At 49.3% G+C, this 18634-nt stretch overlaps 2 long non-coding RNA genes across 2 annotated transcripts; both read right to left on the reverse strand.

The window, feature by feature from the left end:
• Window positions 1-353: 353 nt before the first annotated feature.
• On the reverse strand, window positions 354-4315 carry LOC133267827 (uncharacterized). The gene is made up of 2 exons (XR_009742884.1): window positions 4125-4315; window positions 354-483 (listed from the first exon to the last, which is right to left on the reverse strand). It is a non-coding gene; the product is annotated as an uncharacterized LOC133267827 (long non-coding RNA).
• An 8032-nt stretch (window positions 4316-12347) lies between these two features.
• On the reverse strand, window positions 12348-17364 carry LOC133267828 (uncharacterized). Its single transcript, XR_009742885.1, has 2 exons — window positions 16511-17364; window positions 12348-12477 (listed from the first exon to the last, which is right to left on the reverse strand). It is a non-coding gene; the product is annotated as an uncharacterized LOC133267828 (long non-coding RNA).
• Between the last annotated feature and the right edge of the window lie 1270 nt (window positions 17365-18634).

Below are 18634 nucleotides of genomic sequence, written 5' to 3' on the forward strand. Positions count from 1 at the left end.
CTGACTTTGGAGACAAGGTTTCACGAAGGAGAAGTTCTGATCAAAGCCCTGTATGTAGGCATTTGTGGAGCTTAAGGATGTCCAAGCTTGGGATCCCACCACTCTGCAGTTTAGGCCTTTCCCTCATTCAGCACCATGAGCTATATAATTCCCAGAGGCACTTTGGTGATGGACCTTGGTAAAATGCCTTGGTTGTTCAGCAAATCATAGAATCATAGAATCAAGACATCTCTTTCAGCCTCATCCACCATTGCCTTCCATCCCTTTGACACAGATGGCCAGTGTTTCTGTCCTGTGTAGTCTTGTAACGAGCACTTCTCATAAGCAGACCTCATTTTTTTTTGTGCTCTCTGTTTCAGGTGAGCCTGATTATGCCACAGTTGACGGCTACATCACTAGATGCTGTTGATCCTGTTTGTAGGTTCTCCAGGCAGAAGACACTGTTGGTCTGGCCAGTGTGGTGGTGTTTCCAGTTACTCCCAGCTGTGAGAGAAACAGTGTTGTTTTCGCATATTTGGGGATGGGGCTTTACAATATTAAGACTTTCCAATCTTAGAGCTTTAAGATCAATAGTAAAACTCTGCAAAAATAATAAGAGTTTTCAATACTAGGTCTGGGATTAAGTTCCTAAGGCAATGAAGGAAAGGGTTTGAGATCTACTTATTCAAATAGACACGCTTTGTGCTTAAAGACAGTGTCACCTCTAGATGAAAGACACACTCTGTGGTTAAAAAGAATACTATCTATGTATAACCTAGGAAACTAAACCGGTGCAGGCTGGTTAAGCAGTAAGTTGAGGTAACTTATTTATACCCAGAGTATTATCTCCAACCATACTGGGAATCACCTTGTCCTGGGTGATGTGTGGTTTACAACTGGCTTTAATGGGTGGATCTCACCCAGCGCATAGAGAAAATCTCTACAAAGTAAAATTATGATATGTAAAGGTCACATAGAATCTGAATGTGGGGCGTTAAGAGTGTGGTCCCGTGCCCTTGCTATTGCAAGTGCTGGAGGGGCAATAAGGCAAGTTCATGGCTGGGGGGCAGATGTGACAGGAGGGGATTCAATTGCTAGATTTAGAATAGGGATTTGGGAGCCAAAGAGGAACGAATGCGACCAGCCTGTGGACATCCACTATTCCTCCATCGGTGGGCACACGCACTCCACCAAATAGTCCTAAGATAGTAAATGTAATTGCAATTAAAGATTTGAAGTAGATGTTTGAAATAGAAACAGGATATAGAAATAGAAATGCCTGGGTAGAACGGGTCAAATATCCAGGGAAAATAGAATCGTTTTAGATATATTAGCTGAAAAGGGAGGAGTGTGCATAATGCTAGGGAATACGTGTTGCACATTTATTCCAAATAATAGAACACCAGATGGAGCCATAACCAGGGCGTTACAAGGCCTCACTATGTTGGCAGAAGAATTGGCTGAAAATACAAGAACAGGTTACTTCATTAACAGGATGGTTAGAATCCTGATTTGGAAAATGGAGAGGAATGGTGATATCAGCTTTTACTTCTGTAGTTGTAGTAGCAGGTGTATGAATAGCTATATGGTGCTACATAATTCCATATATGGGAAGACGTGTGCAACTTCTTGAAACAACTTTGTTGAAATAACTTTGTCAAAACAAATGCTCATGGGACCACCACCCTACTCTGATGAAATGCTTTTGATTAAAAAAAAATAAATTAAAGATGATTGGGGCGACTTATCTTTAGATCAAAACCACGAAATTACGTTATCCAGACTGGAAGCGACATATGGGGCAATTCTTTAAGGAAAGTGCAAAAACCAAAACCAGTATAATAAGAGAAAGGGGGAGTTGTGAGAGAAACAGTGTTGTTTTCGCATAACTGGAGATGGGGCTTTGCAGTATTAAGGCTTTCCAATATTAGAGCTTTAAGACCAACATTAAGGCTTTGCAATATTAAGAGTTTTCAATACTGGGGCTGGGGCTAAGTTACTAAGGGAACGAAACAAAGGGTTTGAGATCTAGTAACTCAAAAAAGACACACTCTGTGGTTAAAGCCAATGTCAGCTCTAGAGGAAAGATACGTCCAGTAAGGGGAGGTATAAACAGAGGCGAGACAGTTATCACATAGATTATAAGCACTGAATAGGCTGTAAACCTTGGAGTACCCAACCAGTGGGGAAACAAGGGAGGGAACTTGTGGACGGGGTAGGAAATAGAAATCATAGTTCTGCTGTTGCTGTGTGTGCCTACGTGCTAGGACACCCGCTTTTTGCAAAAACATTAATAAAGAGCTGCTTCGCTGTTGTGTCTACCCTGAGCTTATGTTTTTACCTAGATTCCATTTCTCACAGCAGCCACACAGAGCTGAAGTGCCTCTCTGTTTCAGCAAAGTATGTGAGGTCTCAGATAATTATCTGCACACTCAGAAAGTGCCTACTACAAATCTGTGCCTGTGGCCAGCAAACTGCTTGGACAGATATCCCATCTTCACACTCGGGGGAAGAAAAGGAATCTAAGCGATGGATCCAGTGCAGGGGCCATCTGTGTCAGAAGAGGTTTTTGATTTGAAATTCTTCTGAAGTGCAGCCATCTTAAAGAGGCTGGAGATAACCAAGAAGTCATACGTGCTGAGTGAGGGGAGTGTGCACAATGTTTTGGGACACTGGCTAATGTTTAGGGCATATATATCTCACTCAGATCTCAGGTTAAGCTTTTCCCTGTTGCTCAAGTCCTTCATTAATGGTGATTAAGCTTGTAATTTAGGTTTAATTTTGGCCATGTCTTTCAGGGAGCTCACTTAGAGGGACACCAACAATACGCTACGCGTCTGGCTTAGCTGTAGATGTGCTTTAGTTTTAAGTGCTGATACTGGAAGCTGCTTTGCATCTTGCCTGGTGTAGCAGTCCACAGTGCAGCTACCCAGTGAGAGGCTGTGCTGCCACAAACCTGCACCCTGCAGTGTTGCTGAGGATCTGGAGAAGTTGGTCAGCTCTTCAACCACCTCTCCAAGGAGGGGCTTGCAGACTTTTAGGTTCACGGTATAGCTTGTGCCTGGTAGGCTCTGCAGACCCTCATTTGATTAACTTCTGGTAAAGAAGTCCCTTGGACTTGTTGTGACTATGTACCACTGGAAAAAAACTTAGTTGTTAATGTTGGGCTGGAGCCCTGAAACTCATTTTCTGACCATATCTCCCAAAGTTCTTGCTTTTTTTGTTACCATATACGTGATCACGGCTTTGATTCAGAAACTCATGTGCTGCAGGGCTGCTGGTCTCTCTCATATCCTCATGTGCAGCATTGCTTAAGAAGCTCCTCAGTGCCTTATGGCACAGGGATGGAGGATAAGGGGACCAGCACACAGTTCAGCTATTTAAACCTGGTGCCAGGTGCCTTAACTTTGGAGCAACGGGAGTTGCTGATGTATGATATTCTTCAAGTTGAATCTGCGTGACTTCAGTGCATGTCTAAGCCAAACAGTCCCCGGAGCTTTTACTTTTTTACACCAAGACTTTAGCCTCCCCCTGCTCCCCTAGAGTCAGGCTGAGTTTCCTCACAGGCCTCTCTAGAGGGCCTCCCAGACACCCACAGAAGTGAAGGGCCTAACAAGAGAGCCTGATAACCAGCTGCACAGCTCCTGCCTTCCCCCCTAGGGACAGAGAGGCCACAGCTGCTTTAGTAAGACAAAATATGCAGAGGGATACAGGTAGCATGGAAGTCTTATGTCCCTTCAGATGCTGGGCATCCTGCCTTCAGGCAGAGTTAGAGCTCTTCCTTTTTGGTCCTATGAGCTAATACATAAAGCATCACAAGAAAACAGCATTAGTTATGAAGGAAGTTCACAGGAGCACTTCTTGCTGCGTTTCCAGATACAGGCAGGGCCAGGCAGCTGGTGTGTCAGTATCAGGCAGGAGCTGCCCATAAACCCCGTTAGCAGGCCTTGGGCAGTGCAGACCAGCCCTGTGCCTGCTCAGGGGATCACCACCTCCGTAATGTGCAATGGGCTCCTGGTCAAGATCATCTCTGCCTTGACCCACACGCAATTTACCTTTCCCACAGGTATTATAAATGACACATGATGTTGATAACAAAGGGTCTTCTCAAGGCCAAGTACAAGGCCTAAGAGAGTGGACATTACCTGTTCAAGATCATTAGGTCTTTGACTACAATGTCTTCTGCAAGGAGGGACTGAGCTCTGCAGGGACTCCTCCATCTGGGGACTGGCTGCAATCACTTCTGCTCCAGTGGGGCATGGCCTCGGCTCCAGCGGTGGCTCCCTGGGGCAGCTGAGCACCTGAGTAGGGATCAAAAGGGTCAGTGACGCCTGGTCCCCCAGACTGAGACTGGAGCCCCGCTGCGGCTGGAGATGCCTCAGGCACTGCAGACAGGCTGCCCCGCTCCGGTGGCTCTTCCGGGTCCTGCTACGGCACAAGTAGAAAGAAGAGAACTCACACTCCCCAGCCTCAGTAGTAGGGCCTTGGTTTCTTACCTCGCATTCCCTATAGCGGCAGCTGGACCTCCCCACAGACCCTTATAGAGACACCTGGCCTTGTCCCAGACTCTTATGGAGGAGACTCCCTCCCCACCCCCCTCCGCACCGGGGGCGTTACAGGAGAGCCTGGCCCCTCCGCAGGTCCCTATAGGCGAAGCTGGCCTCCTCCTAGGCTCCTCTAGATGAGCCTTGCCTCCCTGCCAGTCCTTCTAGGGGGAGCCTGGCCACTCCCTTATAGAGAAGTTTGGATTCTTTCCCGGCTCCTAGAGATGATCCTGGCCTCCCAGCCGGTCCTCAGTAGGGGAACTTACCTCCCTCCCAGGCTCCTGTAGAGGAGCTTGGCCTCCACACAGCACTTTATAAAGGATTCTGTTCCCCCACAGGCCCTTGTAGGAGGGCCGATCCTCATCTCTAACACTTATGGAGGGGCCTGGCCGCCCCACAGGATCCTATGGGGTAGTCCCACCTCTCCCCACGCCCTTACTAAGGAACCTAGCCTTCCCATATCTGAGCCTATATGTGAGCCTACCCCAAGCCCGCTCCCATCCTGACAGGAGACCTGCCTCACCCAGGCCTGGCGGCCATGCTCCGGCTCCCAGCTCTGCGTTCTGCGCTGAGTCCTTCCGTGCTTCACGTAGCCACCGCCCTGCTGACTGGAAGGGAGCGGGTGGGGGCGGTGTCAATCTCCCCCTCGCTTCCGCCCGCAGTACCCGTGGCTGCGGCTTGGTGGTGCCGCAGAGTATGGCCCTGGTGGAGGCCGTGAGGGCGCCCCGCAAGGCCCACACCAAGAGCAGGCCCGAGGTGCGGGGGGAAGGCGGGGATCGGCTCCGGGTGAGGCTCCTCCGGTCCTCGTCCGGGCTGCTTCCGCCGCCTGCCGGTTGTGGTGGGTCCGGCGAGCTTAGAGGGGCGGGGAGGAGCCTGCGGGGCTGGTACACGCCGGAGGGGGGGGTGTTCGTCAGCCCTTTGTCTCGTGTTCGCGCCTATTCCTGAGTGGGTTTAAAGCGGCGGAGAGGGTGTCAGCTCCAGGCCGTGCTTGTGTCCGTGTTTGTTTGTCTGCTGCTGGAAGCGGCTAGATCGGGGGCGGGGTGTGCCTATCTGAAAACACATGTCCCATCCCTGGCAGTGATCTAGGCCAGGCTGGACGGGGCTTAGCACAACCTGGTCTAATGGAAGGTGTCCCTGCCCAGGTTTCAGTAGTTGTGGAATGATCTGAACTGAAATACCTTGCCTCACAGCCAGATCAAGTTGGAAATGTTTCTCTGAATTGCCTGACCTCTTTCATCTTGTACACTGCACCCCGGAGAGCAACGGCAGTGAAGTCCTGGTTGTCAAAGCCCTTTGAGAATAAGTCGGTGAATTAATTGACCACTGTTTGAGAAAACAAGGGTCAGAGCTAAGTGTCAGCTATGGCTGTGATTCCAGAACAAGTTTTATTTTGTGGCTGTGCTTCCATGATTTATTTGGTGGCAGGGCATGGCTGGAGCCACACATGAAGTCAAGCAGACTGTCGCCACACAGGGCAGGTTTTACCTTTCCTTAAACACGGACTTCGTTACCACCGTGCTCATTCCCCCTTAGGCCAACGCGACTGATCCTGGCTGCAGCAGTGAGGATGGTACTGCTGCAAAGGAAGTTTTTTTACATGTTCGGTGACAAATGTATCTTGCAAACTACTGTTTGAAGACAGAATCCTGAATCCCTGGGTACGTAGCTCTACTTCTACCTGAATCTCTTAAGCTTAGTAATCCTCGCTGTGACACATTCTTCTGAGGTAGTGTATGATCTCTATTTCCCAAGTCCATGTACATGATTTGGGTGGTGGTGGGGTAGGTGTGCAAATACACGTTCCTGTATTGTCAACCCTATAACTGTGGGATCTGGCAGAGGTTCCTCTGTCCTGGGGTACATGTTTAACACTTGAATTTCCCAGACTTTTCTAGGCCCTGGCCACCATTGAGGGGCTGTACTGCAATGATTCTATCACCTGAAAGGAGGTTATGACGTGGGGGTCTGTCTCCTTGCCCAAGTACCACGTGATAGGACAAGAGGAAACGACCTCAAGCTGCACCAGGTGAGCTTTAGGCTGGGTATTGGGAACAATTTCTTCCCCGAGAGGGTTGTCAAGCACTGGAACAGGCTGCCCAGGGCAGTGGTGGAGTCACCATCCCTGGAAGTGTTTAGAAGGTGTGCAGATGTTGCACTTCGAGACACGGTGTAGTGGTGGATTTAGCAGCGTAGGGTAAACGGTTGGACTCAATAATCATAAAGGTCTTTTCCAGCCTAAATGATTCCACACTTCTAATCAGAGCATCTACAAGATGATGCTTTGGACATCGTGGGGTTTAAACCACGACACCATCTTACATTGTGCCTTCATTTCCGTGTACACATGGCGGGCAGCATCCCTACCCCAAGGGCTGGCACTCTGCTTCCTGTGCTGAGTCCACTCTCTGCTGCAGCCACGTTTGTCTGCTGCCCTGAGCCTTGGTGAACGTCCCCAGCATGGCTCTGCTGTCGAAGCAGCTGGCTATTCATGGCTGTGGGTTTGAAACAGCTCCGGGTCTTGAATCCTGAGCTACACTTATCATATGTCTCTCAATGAGCTTACTGGGGTGCTGTTCTGCGGTATGGCCACTCACTTTCAACAGGATGAGCCTGAGGGTTTTGTAGCATCAGTTTTTCTGTGCCCCAGCTTGACTGTGTGCTAACCCGGGGCAACTCTTTGCTTCAGGTTGCTGTGTGTTGAAAGCTGGCTGTATTCATTGGGGTGAGGGGCAGATGTGACTGTGCTTGCTTGAAGAACTTCTTGATTCCTGTTTTCTTACACTGAAAGGTGACCCCCAGCATGACTGACGCTGACATAGCTAATGCTGCTTGGATGCCGTTTCAAAATTCCGGCTGCTTTTGTATTTTTCTGGAAACGGAGGTGTACAATGGGCTCGGTTTGATGTCAGCTACAGCAGGTGATTTGAGCAACAGTCTTTTCATGTATGTGTGTATATATATATGTATCTTTGTGTGTATCTCTCTCTCTATATATGAAGCTTTCTTTTCTTTGCAGAGGTAGTGTGGGAGAAGATCAGATCTAGCTGGCACAAACCCTTTGGGAAGAAGCAAAGAAAATGGAGGAATTCACGGAAGAGCAAAAACTGCATCGGAAGAAGGTCAGGATGTTGATCCATTACCAATTACCATCCTTGGTGATGGATTTTGGCTCCTGGCTCGTTTCTCCCACCATGCCCCAGCCCCCTGCATGCTCCCAGTGCCTGTCGCTGCTGGGAAGTCCTGAGCTCCTTCCTATATGTTGAAGCCCTGCTGCTGAACCTCTGACTTCCTTCTTCTGACTGCCACATCTTCTCCTTTGGGTGCCTTTTGGGGCTGGCTATCGCAGGGCTCACCTCCAGAGACACCAGCCTCAACCAGGAATGTTCTTAAAGCATAGAGACATATATCTCATACATATAGTGTTGCGTGATGTCCATAGGGTTTGCTAAAATTGGCAAGTCTTTTAACCTCTTCTGGCTTGAGATTCCTTTGTCTGGAAAATGAGAGAAAACTGCTGCAAGTTTGGACGTAGCAGAATGGAGCTGGCTTCCCAATTTTCCTAGATTCAATGGAGATGATACAGTACTATATAATGGTGGATTTCATTTGTAGAGTTCCATTGCATAGACAGGTGGAGGCTTAGCTAGAAGTATAAAAGGTGGGTTTTGTGAAGATGCTTGAGGTGGACATAGGTCCTTAAGGCCATCTGAATTTGGTCTGTGCCTCTTCCTTTCCTAAGCCACATAGTCCATCGTGAAGCTTCGATGCTCAGTGATGTGTTGACTCTCTTGTCATCACAGATAGACCTGATAATGGAGGCGATTCAGAACATCAGGAGTCTGCAGTACGAGAAGACCATGGTGGTAAAGCAAACATGCTGCTCTTTCTTGCTATATGGTTTAACACTGCTACCATACGCACACAGTGCTGGCACAGTCTTACATATGAGGGTCTTCCTCTGCTGCAACTCATGCAGACACTACATCAAGAGCTGCAGCAGAGGAAGACCGTCACATTTAAGTCTGCATAGTGTGTTCTGAAAAACTGGAGAGTACACCACGGACATGGCTGGTGACAGCCTTGCATGGTAGGTTAAGAGTGATTTAGATGTTACGGACTCGATTGCTATGAGCTTTTCATGCCAAATGAAGAGCAGCTTGTCTTGTGAGGTCAGTTTTGGTCAAGCATCAGGGCACTGAGTGCCTTGTGTGCTGTCCCCTGCTCTGCGGGCAACCTTTGGTAACCTCTTCACTTGGAGGCTGTTTTGCTCCAGAGCTATGTGCATGAGCTGTAATAGTACCTCCTTGCTTGCTAACACGCTCCTGCCCTGTTTGTTGGCTCTCCTAGGCCAAGCGCCTTTATGAGCAGCACCGCAGGGATAAGGGTGAGGCGGAACAAGCTGTGCACCACCACACAATGTGGTTACACAGAAGCAGCAGGAGAAGGTATAGAGAGGCGGGTGGCCATGGGACAGGAAGAGTGTATGCTCTTTGGGCTCTCCTGCCCCATAACACTTCTCCCAGCTCTGGGTTTGGGGGTGAGATGGAAGGGCTGGCAATGTTCTCTAGCTGGCCTTCAATACCGTTGGTGATGCACGTTAGCTCTCCTGTAGCTTTCTTCTCTCTCCCAGTTTTGGCAGCTGTTCCTCAATCTAGCTCAGATGAAATCACCTCCGGAAGACTCTGGTGAGTGTGGCAATGCAGGGTTTGGAGGGTGAGGGGAGTGTTTGCTGGGGCAGGGGTTGTGAAGCCATGGCATGGCTCTTGAGCGAGCTCCAGCTTCTGGGTCAGGGCTGGCTCCTCAGAAACTCACGCCCAACATAGCAGGGATGGAGCTCACTCGAGAGCCATGCCATGGCTTCGCACCCCATTTCGTGTTTCTCACTGTTTCTCTGTGGCATGACCCTCCACCTTGCTGCACAGCTCTGTATTTCCTTGCGGTGCACATCCATAGCTGAGCTCACACATTACTGCTGCTTTCTCCCTGACATCCCTGCCGATTCAGGTTTTGTGTAGTGCCTTCTAGCAAAGGGTCTTTTTAATCCATGTTAATCAGATGACAGTGTGATTTGTTTCAAAGGCAGGAGTTACCAGCAGAGCGTTACAACACTGGAGAAGATCCGGGAAGAACGGCAAAGAGCACGTAAGAGCTTGTGAGGTAAAAGCCCCCAAACACCTTCACGTGGCAGTGTGGTCCTCTGGATGTCCACTCCTTGTTGTAGAAGTCCGGGATGGCACAGATCTGCCTTCTCTCTGTTGTCTTGGCAGTGAAGCAGCAGGACGTGTTGCAGCTAACCCTGCGTGTGCCTTAGGCGTGCCTTCTGCATTTAACGTCCCACCACTTCAAGGTTTCCACTATTTTTTTTTTTGTTTGTTTTTATTTTTCCTTCCACTACCTTTTCAAAGTAACAGAATCAAAGCAGTGACCTTTTTGCCCATTAACCTGCTTGCACGTTTGGTGTGGCCATTATCCTGAGCTGCCGTGGTCACTTTCCGGGTACTCAGTGACTTAAGGCCAGTGTGTTTTACAGCCACGACACCACCTAGCAGACTCTGAAACTCTGATGGACTTTAAATGAATTTGCAGTAGAAGGCGCTGACACACTGGGGATGCAAGCTGGGTGAAGCCATCTCCATGTGAACCCAGTGTGCCAGCAGCCCTTCGCCATGTATCTCACGTGATAGCATGGGAACCCCTCTGAGCAGATGTATCAGTCTAAAGCAGACTGTGTCGTAGCAAAATGGTCTAGCCAGGACTTCCAGCAAGTGCCAGGGAAATCCAGAGCTGGTTGCAAGAGGACCGTGATGCTGCTCTGCTGCTGACCTGTGTCTTGCAGCTGTCTGTGATGTGTAACCAAGGGTTTAATGAGGTGATGCGGCTCCTCTACTCTGCTCTCGTGAGACCTCACTTGGAGTATTGCGTACAGTTCTGGTGTCCTCAATATGAGAAGGACGTGGAGCTGTTGGGGCTAGTCCAGAGGAGGGCCACGAGGATGACAAGGGGGCTGGAGTACCTCCCATATGAAGACAGGCTGAGAAAGTTGCGGCTGTTCAGCCTGGAGAGGATAAGGCTGCGTGGAGTCCTCCGAGCAGCTTCCAGTATCTGAAAGGGGCCTACGAGGATGCTGCGGATGGGACTCTTTGTTAGGGACTGTAGTGTCAGGACAAGGGGTAATGGCTTCAAACTTAAGCAGGGGAAGTTTACGTTAGATATAAGGAAGAAGTTCTTTACTGTGAAGCTGGCGAGGCACTGGAATGGGCTGCCCAAGGAAGCTGTGAACGCTCCATCCCTGGCAGCCTTCAAGGCCAGGTTGGACGCAGTCTTGGGTGGCATGGTTTAGTGCGAGGTGTCCCTGCCCATTGCAGGAGGGCTGGAACTAGATGATCTTAAGGTCCTTTCCCCCTATTCTATGATTCTGTGATTCTATGGACAGGAAGTGCAGAGGGTGAGGTTTTATCCCATGTCTGCTGCAAGCTGGCAAACAAGTGATAACAAGTGCATATGCGCACGTGGGATGAAAGGCTGCCTTCCAAGCTCATGAAATTGAGCTACACCAGACAGCACATATCAGAAGACTTGGGCTTAAAGCTACTTGGAAAAGGGATGGGCAGGAAAGAGAGAGAAGACAAACGAGTCAAGACGCTTTGCTTTCATAGATCCCCATGCTTTTTTATTGCTCCATAGTTGTGGGAGAGAAGTCAGCTGGGACTGCAGGACCATGGGGTACCTAGGAAACATGCAGTGCCTTTAGGAAGCTGGCTTCGTCTCCCCAGAGGTAGTGTTGTGCTGAGTGACCCCTTCCGCACGGGCCCTGCAGACCTTCCTGAACTTAACGCTCATCTTTGAAATACCTGGGTGTGTAAAGGGATGACTTCTTGTCTGGACGAGGTCTTTTCCAGCCTAGTTGGTTCTATGATTCTATGACTCATGGTTACCATGTTTCCTGCAGAAGACCAACATCACCTGCTCGTTGCTGTGGACAGAGATCTTTGTAGTGGGATGAGAAGAGATTAGAATAGAGATGTTAGGGCTGTTTTGTCTGTGTCGTTTCAGTTCTTTGAGACCCAGGAGTGCGAGAGGATCAACTATTTCCGCAGTGCCCTCCGGCTTCATGTTAGCCCACCATGACGTGCCTTGGTATCAGGTCTCTGTAAAGCCCAGGCTGGCCTAACCTCTTGCCTTCCCACTAGGTCTGGGAGGGCAGTTGGGGAGCACAGAGCCAGGGCACTGGGAGTCCCGGAGCCACGCAGATCCTCAGCTCTGACTTTTCTAATGTGCAGGAAGGCACCTCTACCCACCCTGACCAGTGCACCAGAATTACTTGCTTTATGGGGTTTCTGGCTCCACAGAAGAACTCTGCTTTTGCTCTTCCCCATCAGATCGTGAGCTTTAGCTGTCTAAAGGGAATGGTTTAGGTGAAGTCCGCCCCCCCCCCCCCCCCCCCCCCCGAAAGATCCTGGGAAGCTGGACTCTGACTTTGGAGACAAGGTTTCACGAAGGAGAAGTTCTGATCAAAGCCCTGTATGTAGGCATTTGTGGAGCTTAAGGATGTCCAAGCTTGGGATCCCACCACTCTGCAGTTTAGGCCTTTCCCTCATTCAGCACCATGAGCTATATAATTCCCAGAGGCACTTTGGTGATGGACCTTGGTAAAATGCCTTGGTTGTTCAGCAAATCATAGAATCATAGAATCAAGACATCTCTTTCAGCCTCATCCACCATTGCCTTCCATCCCTTTGACACAGGTGGCCAGTGTTTCTGTCCTGTGTAGTCTTGTAACGAGCACTTCTCATAAGCAGACCTCATTTTTTTTTGTGCTCTCTGTTTCAGGTGAGCCTGATTATGCCACAGTTGACGGCTACATCACTAGATGCTGTTGATCCTGTTTGTAGGTTCTCCAGGCAGAAGACACTGTTGGTCTGGCCAGTGTGGTGGTGTTTCCAGTTACTCCCAGCTGTGAGAGAAACAGTGTTGTTTTCGCATATTTGGGGATGGGGCTTTACAATATTAAGACTTTCCAATCTTAGAGCTTTAAGATCAATAGTAAAACTCTGCAAAAATAATAAGAGTTTTCAATACTAGGTCTGGGATTAAGTTCCTAAGGCAATGAAGGAAAGGGTTTGAGATCTACTTATTCAAATAGACACGCTTTGTGCTTAAAGACAGTGTCACCTCTAGATGAAAGACACACTCTGTGGTTAAAAAGAATACTATCTATGTATAACCTAGGAAACTAAACCGGTGCAGGCTGGTTAAGCAGTAAGTTGAGGTAACTTATTTATACCCAGAGTATTATCTCCAACCATACTGGGAATCACCTTGTCCTGGGTGATGTGTGGTTTACAACTGGCTTTAATGGGTGGATCTCACCCAGCGCATAGAGAAAATCTCTACAAAGTAAAATTATGATATGTAAAGGTCACATAGAATCTGAATGTGGGGCGTTAAGAGTGTGGTCCCGTGCCCTTGCTATTGCAAGTGCTGGAGGGGCAATAAGGCAAGTTCATGGCTGGGGGGCAGATGTGACAGGAGGGGATTCAATTGCTAGATTTAGAATAGGGATTTGGGAGCCAAAGAGGAACGAATGCGACCAGCCTGTGGACATCCACCATTCCTCCATCGGTGGGCACACGCACTCCACCAAATAGTCCTAAGATAGTAAATGTAATTGCAATTAAAGATTTGAAGTAGATGTTTGAAATAGAAACAGGATATAGAAATAGAAATGCCTGGGTAGAACGGGTCAAATATCCAGGGAAAATAGAATCGTTTTAGATATATTAGCTGAAAAGGGAGGAGTGTGCATAATGCTAGGGAATACGTGTTGCACATTTATTCCAAATAATAGAACACCAGATGGAGCCATAACCAGGGCGTTACAAGGCCTCACTATGTTGGCAGAAGAATTGGCTGAAAATACAAGAACAGGTTACTTCATTAACAGGATGGTTAGAATCCTGATTTGGAAAATGGAGAGGAATGGTGATATCAGCTTTTACTTCTGTAGTTGTAGTAGCAGGTGTATGAATAGCTATATGGTGCTACATAATTCCATATATGGGAAGACGTGTGCAACTTCTTGAAACAACTTTGTTGAAATAACTTTGTCAAAACAAATGCTCATGGGACCACCACCCTACTCTGATGAAATGCTTTTGATTAAAAAAAAATAAATTAAAGATGATTGGGGCGACTTATCTTTAGATCAAAACCACGAAATTACGTTATCCAGACTGGAAGCGACATATGGGGCAATTCTTTAAGGAAAGTGCAAAAACCAAAACCAGTATAATAAGAGAAAGGGGGAGTTGTGAGAGAAACAGTGTTGTTTTCGCATAACTGGAGATGGGGCTTTGCAGTATTAAGGCTTTCCAATATTAGAGCTTTAAGACCAACATTAAGGCTTTGCAATATTAAGAGTTTTCAATACTGGGGCTGGGGCTAAGTTACTAAGGGAACGAAACAAAGGGTTTGAGATCTAGTAACTCAAAAAAGACACACTCTGTGGTTAAAGCCAATGTCAGCTCTAGAGGAAAGATACGTCCAGTAAGGGGAGGTATAAACAGAGGCGAGACAGTTATCACATAGATTATAAGCACTGAATAGGCTGTAAACCTTGGAGTACCCAACCAGTGGGGAAACAAGGGAGGGAACTTGTGGACGGGGTAGGAAATAGAAATCATAGTTCTGCTGTTGCTGTGTGTGCCTACGTGCTAGGACACCCGCTTTTTGCAAAAACATTAATAAAGAGCTGCTTCGCTGTTGTGTCTACCCTGAGCTTATGTTTTTACCTAGATTCCATTTCTCACAGCAGCCACACAGAGCTGAAGTGCCTCTCTGTTTCAGCAAAGTATGTGAGGTCTCAGATAATTATCTGCACACTCAGAAAGTGCCTACTACAAATCTGTGCCTGTGGCCAGCAAACTGCTTGGACAGATATCCCATCTTCACACTCGGGGGAAGAAAAGGAATCTAAGCGATGGATCCAGTGCAGGGGCCATCTGTGTCAGAAGAGGTTTTTGATTTGAAATTCTTCTGAAGTGCAGCCATCTTAAAGAGGCTGGAGATAACCAAGAAGTCATACGTGCTGAGTGAGGGGAGTGTGCACAATGTTTTGGGACACTGGCTAATGTTTAGGGCATATATATCTCACTCAGATCTCAGGTTAAGCTTTTCCCTGTTGCTCAAGTCCTTCATTAATGGTGATTAAGCTTGTAATTTAGGTTTAATTTTGGCCATGTCTTTCAGGGAGCTCACTTAGAGGGACACCAACAATACGCTACGCGTCTGGCTTAGCTGTAGATGTGCTTTAGTTTTAAGTGCTGATACTGGAAGCTGCTTTGCATCTTGCCTGGTGTAGCAGTCCACAGTGCAGCTACCCAGTGAGAGGCTGTGCTGCCACAAACCTGCACCCTGCAGTGTTGCTGAGGATCTGGAGAAGTTGGTCAGCTCTTCAACCACCTCTCCAAGGAGGGGCTTGCAGACTTTTAGGTTCACGGTATAGCTTGTGCCTGGTAGGCTCTGCAGACCCTCATTTGATTAACTTCTGGTAAAGAAGTCCCTTGGACTTGTTGTGACTATGTACCACTGGAAAAAAACTTAGTTGTTAATGTTGGGCTGGAGCCCTGAAACTCATTTTCTGACCATATCTCCCAAAGTTCTTGCTTTTTTTGTTACCATATACGTGATCACGGCTTTGATTCAGAAACTCATGTGCTGCAGGGCTGCTGGTCTCTCTCATATCCTCATGTGCAGCATTGCTTAAGAAGCTCCTCAGTGCCTTATGGCACAGGGATGGAGGATAAGGGGACCAGCACACAGTTCAGCTATTTAAACCTGGTGCCAGGTGCCTTAACTTTGGAGCAACGGGAGTTGCTGATGTATGATATTCTTCAAGTTGAATCTGCGTGACTTCAGTGCATGTCTAAGCCAAACAGTCCCCAGAGCTTTTACTGCATTTCCTTCGGCGGAGAAGATGGCAGTGAGCTTAAACATCTCCCCTAATGCATTACAACGGACTGTGCAAAGTGCACATGCGAAGGAATCGGCTGTCCATTTTTATTTCTGAAAGACCAAGCGTAGAAATAGTCTGCTGAAGGACCCTGCTGTAGTCTTAGTTCTTACATACATCTTCTATGATAAAGTTTTGAGACTTGCGTGGTGGCTATCTTTCTTCTGAAAGATGTCATACTCACTTTTTTTATCTAGGCTAGGGTGGGTACACCTTCAAAGCACCCTAGGATGTTCAGGTTCCTTCTCCTGGGAGGAAGCCTACAAGAGCATATCCTTGCTCAGCCTTTATTTCCTACTTGCTCAATACCACGACAGCTCTGGGACAGAACACACCAAGACTTTAGCCTCCCCCTGCTCCCCTAGAGTCAGGCTGAGTTTCCTCACAGGCCTCTCTAGAGGGGTTTGTCCTCCTCCCAGACACCCACAGAAGTGAAGGGCCTAACAAGAGAGCCTGATAACCAGCTGCACAGCTCCTGCCTTCCCCCCTAGGGACAGAGAGGCCACAGCTGCTTTAGTAAGACAAAATAAGCAGAGGGATACAGGTAGCATGGAAGTCTTATGTCCCTTCAGATGCTGGGCATCCTGCCTTCAGGCAGAGTTAGAGCTCTTCCTTTTTGGTCCTATGAGCTAATACAAAAAGCATCACAAGAAAACAGCATTAGTTATGAAGGAAGTTCACAGGAGCACTTCTTGCTGCGTTTCCAGATACAGGCAGGGCCAGGCAGCTGGTGTGTCAGTATCAGGCAGGAGCTGCCCATAAACCCCGTTAGCAGGCCTTGGGCAGTGCAGACCAGCCCTGTGCCTGCTCAGGGGATCACCACCTCCGTAATGTGCAATGGGCTCCTGGTCAGTATCATCTCTGCCTTGACCCACACGCAATTTACCTTTCCCACAGGTATTATAAATGACACATGATGTTGATAACAAAGGGTCTTCTCAAGGCCAAGTACAAGGCCTAAGAGAGTGGACATTACCTGTTCAAGATCATTAGGTCTTTGACTACAATGTCTTCTGCAAGGAGGGACTGAGCTCTGCAGGGACTCCTCCATCTGGGGACTGGCTGCAATCACTTCTGCTCCAGTGGGGCATGGCCTCGGCTCCAGCGGTGGCTCCCTGGGGCAGCTGAGCACCTGAGTAGGGATCAAAAGGGTCAGTGACGCCTGGTCCCCCAGGCTGAGACTGGAGCCCCGCTGCGGCTGGAGATGCCTCAGGCACTGCAGACAGGCTGCCCCGCTCCGGTGGCACTTCCGGGTCCTGCTACGGCACAAGTAGAAAGAAGAGAACTCACACTCCCCAGCCTCAGTAGTAGGGCCTTGGTTTCTTACCTCGCATTCCCTATAGCGGCAGCTGGACCTCCCCACAGACCCTTATAGAGACACCTGGCCTTGTCCCAGACTCTTATGGAGGAGACTCCCTCCCCACCCCCCTCCGCACCGGGGGCGTTACAGGAGAGCCTGGCCCCTCCACAGGTCCCTATAGGCGAAGCTGGCCTCCTCCTAGGCTCCTCTAGATGAGCCTTGCCTCCCTGCCAGTCCTTTTAGGGGGAGCCTGGCCACTCCCTTATAGAGAAGTTTGGATTCTTTCCCGGCTCCTAGAGATGATCCTGGCCTCCCAGCCGGTCCTCAGTAGGGGAACTTACCTCCCTCCCAGGCTCCTGTAGAGGAGCTTGGCCTCCACACAGCACTTTATAAAGGATTCTGTTCCCCCACAGGCCCTTGTAGGAGGGCCGATCCTCATCTCTAACACTTATGGAGGGGCCTGGCCTCCCCACAGGATCCTATGGGGTAGTCCCACCTCTCCCCACGCCCTTACTAAGGAACCTAGCCTTCCCATATCTGAGCCTATATGTGAGCCTACCCCAAGCCCGCTCCCATCCTGACAGGAGACCTGCCTCACCCAGGCCTGGCGGCCATGCTCCGGCTCCCAGCTCTGCGTTCTGCGCTGAGTCCTTCCGTGCTTCACGTAGCCACCGCCCTGCTGACTGGAAGGGAGCGGGTGGGGGCGGTGTCAATCTCCCCCTCGCTTCCGCCCGCAGTACCCGTGGCTGCGGCTTGGTGGTGCCGCAGAGTATGGCCCTGGTGGAGGCCGTGAGGGCGCCCCGCAAGGCCCACACCAAGAGCAGGCCCGAGGTGCGGGGGGAAGGCGGGGATCGGCTCCGGGTGAGGCTCCTCCGGTCCTCGTCCGGGCTGCTTCCGCCGCCTGCCGGTTGTGGTGGGTCCGGCGAGCTTAGAGGGGCGGGGAGGAGCCTGCGGGGCTGGTACACGCCGGGGGGGGGTGTTCGTCAGCCCTTTGTCTCGTGTTTGCGCCTATTCCTGAGTGGGTTTAAAGCGGCGGAGAGGGTGTCAGCTCCAGGCCGTGCTTGTGTCCGTGTTTGTTTGTCTGCTGCTGGAAGCGGCGAGATCGGGGGGTGTGTGCCTATCTGAAAACACATGTCCCATCCCTGGCAGTGATCAAGGCCAGGCTGGACGGGGCTTAACACAACCTGGTCTAATGGAAGGTGTCCCTGCCCGGGTTTCAGTAGTTGTGGAATGATCTGAACTGAAATACCTTGCCTCACAGCCAGATCAAGTTGGAAATGTTTCTCTGAATTGCCTGACCTCTTTCATCTTGTACACTGCACCCCGGAGAGCAACGGCAGTGAAGTCCTGGTTGTCAAAGCCCTTTGAGAATAAGTCGGTGAATTAATTGACCACTGTTCGAGAAAACAAGGGTCAGAGCTAAGTGTCAGCTATGGCTGTGATTCCAGAACAAGTTTTATTTTGTGTCTGTGCTTCCATGATTTATTTGGTGGCAGGGCATGGCTGGAGCCACACATGAAGTCAAGCAGACTGTCGCCACACAGGGCAGGTTTTATCTTTCCTTAAACACGGACTTCGTTACCACCGTGCTCATTCCCCCTTAGGCCAACGCGACTGATCCTGGCTGCAGCAGTGAGGATGGTACTGCTGCAAAGGAAGTTTTTTTACATGTTCGGTGACAAATGTATCTTGCAAACTACTGTTTGAAGACAGAATCCTGAATCCCTGGGTACGTAGCTCTACTTCTACCTGAATCTCTTAAGCTTAATAATCCTCGCTGTGACACATTCTTCTGAGGTA

This window comes from Pezoporus flaviventris, unplaced genomic scaffold, assembly GCF_033815535.1.
Source record: "Pezoporus flaviventris isolate CSIRO_AGI_PZ_B2104156 unplaced genomic scaffold, CSIRO_AGI_Pfla_v1 ptg000010l, whole genome shotgun sequence".
Classification (NCBI taxonomy): Eukaryota; Metazoa; Chordata; class Aves; order Psittaciformes; family Psittacidae; genus Pezoporus; species Pezoporus flaviventris.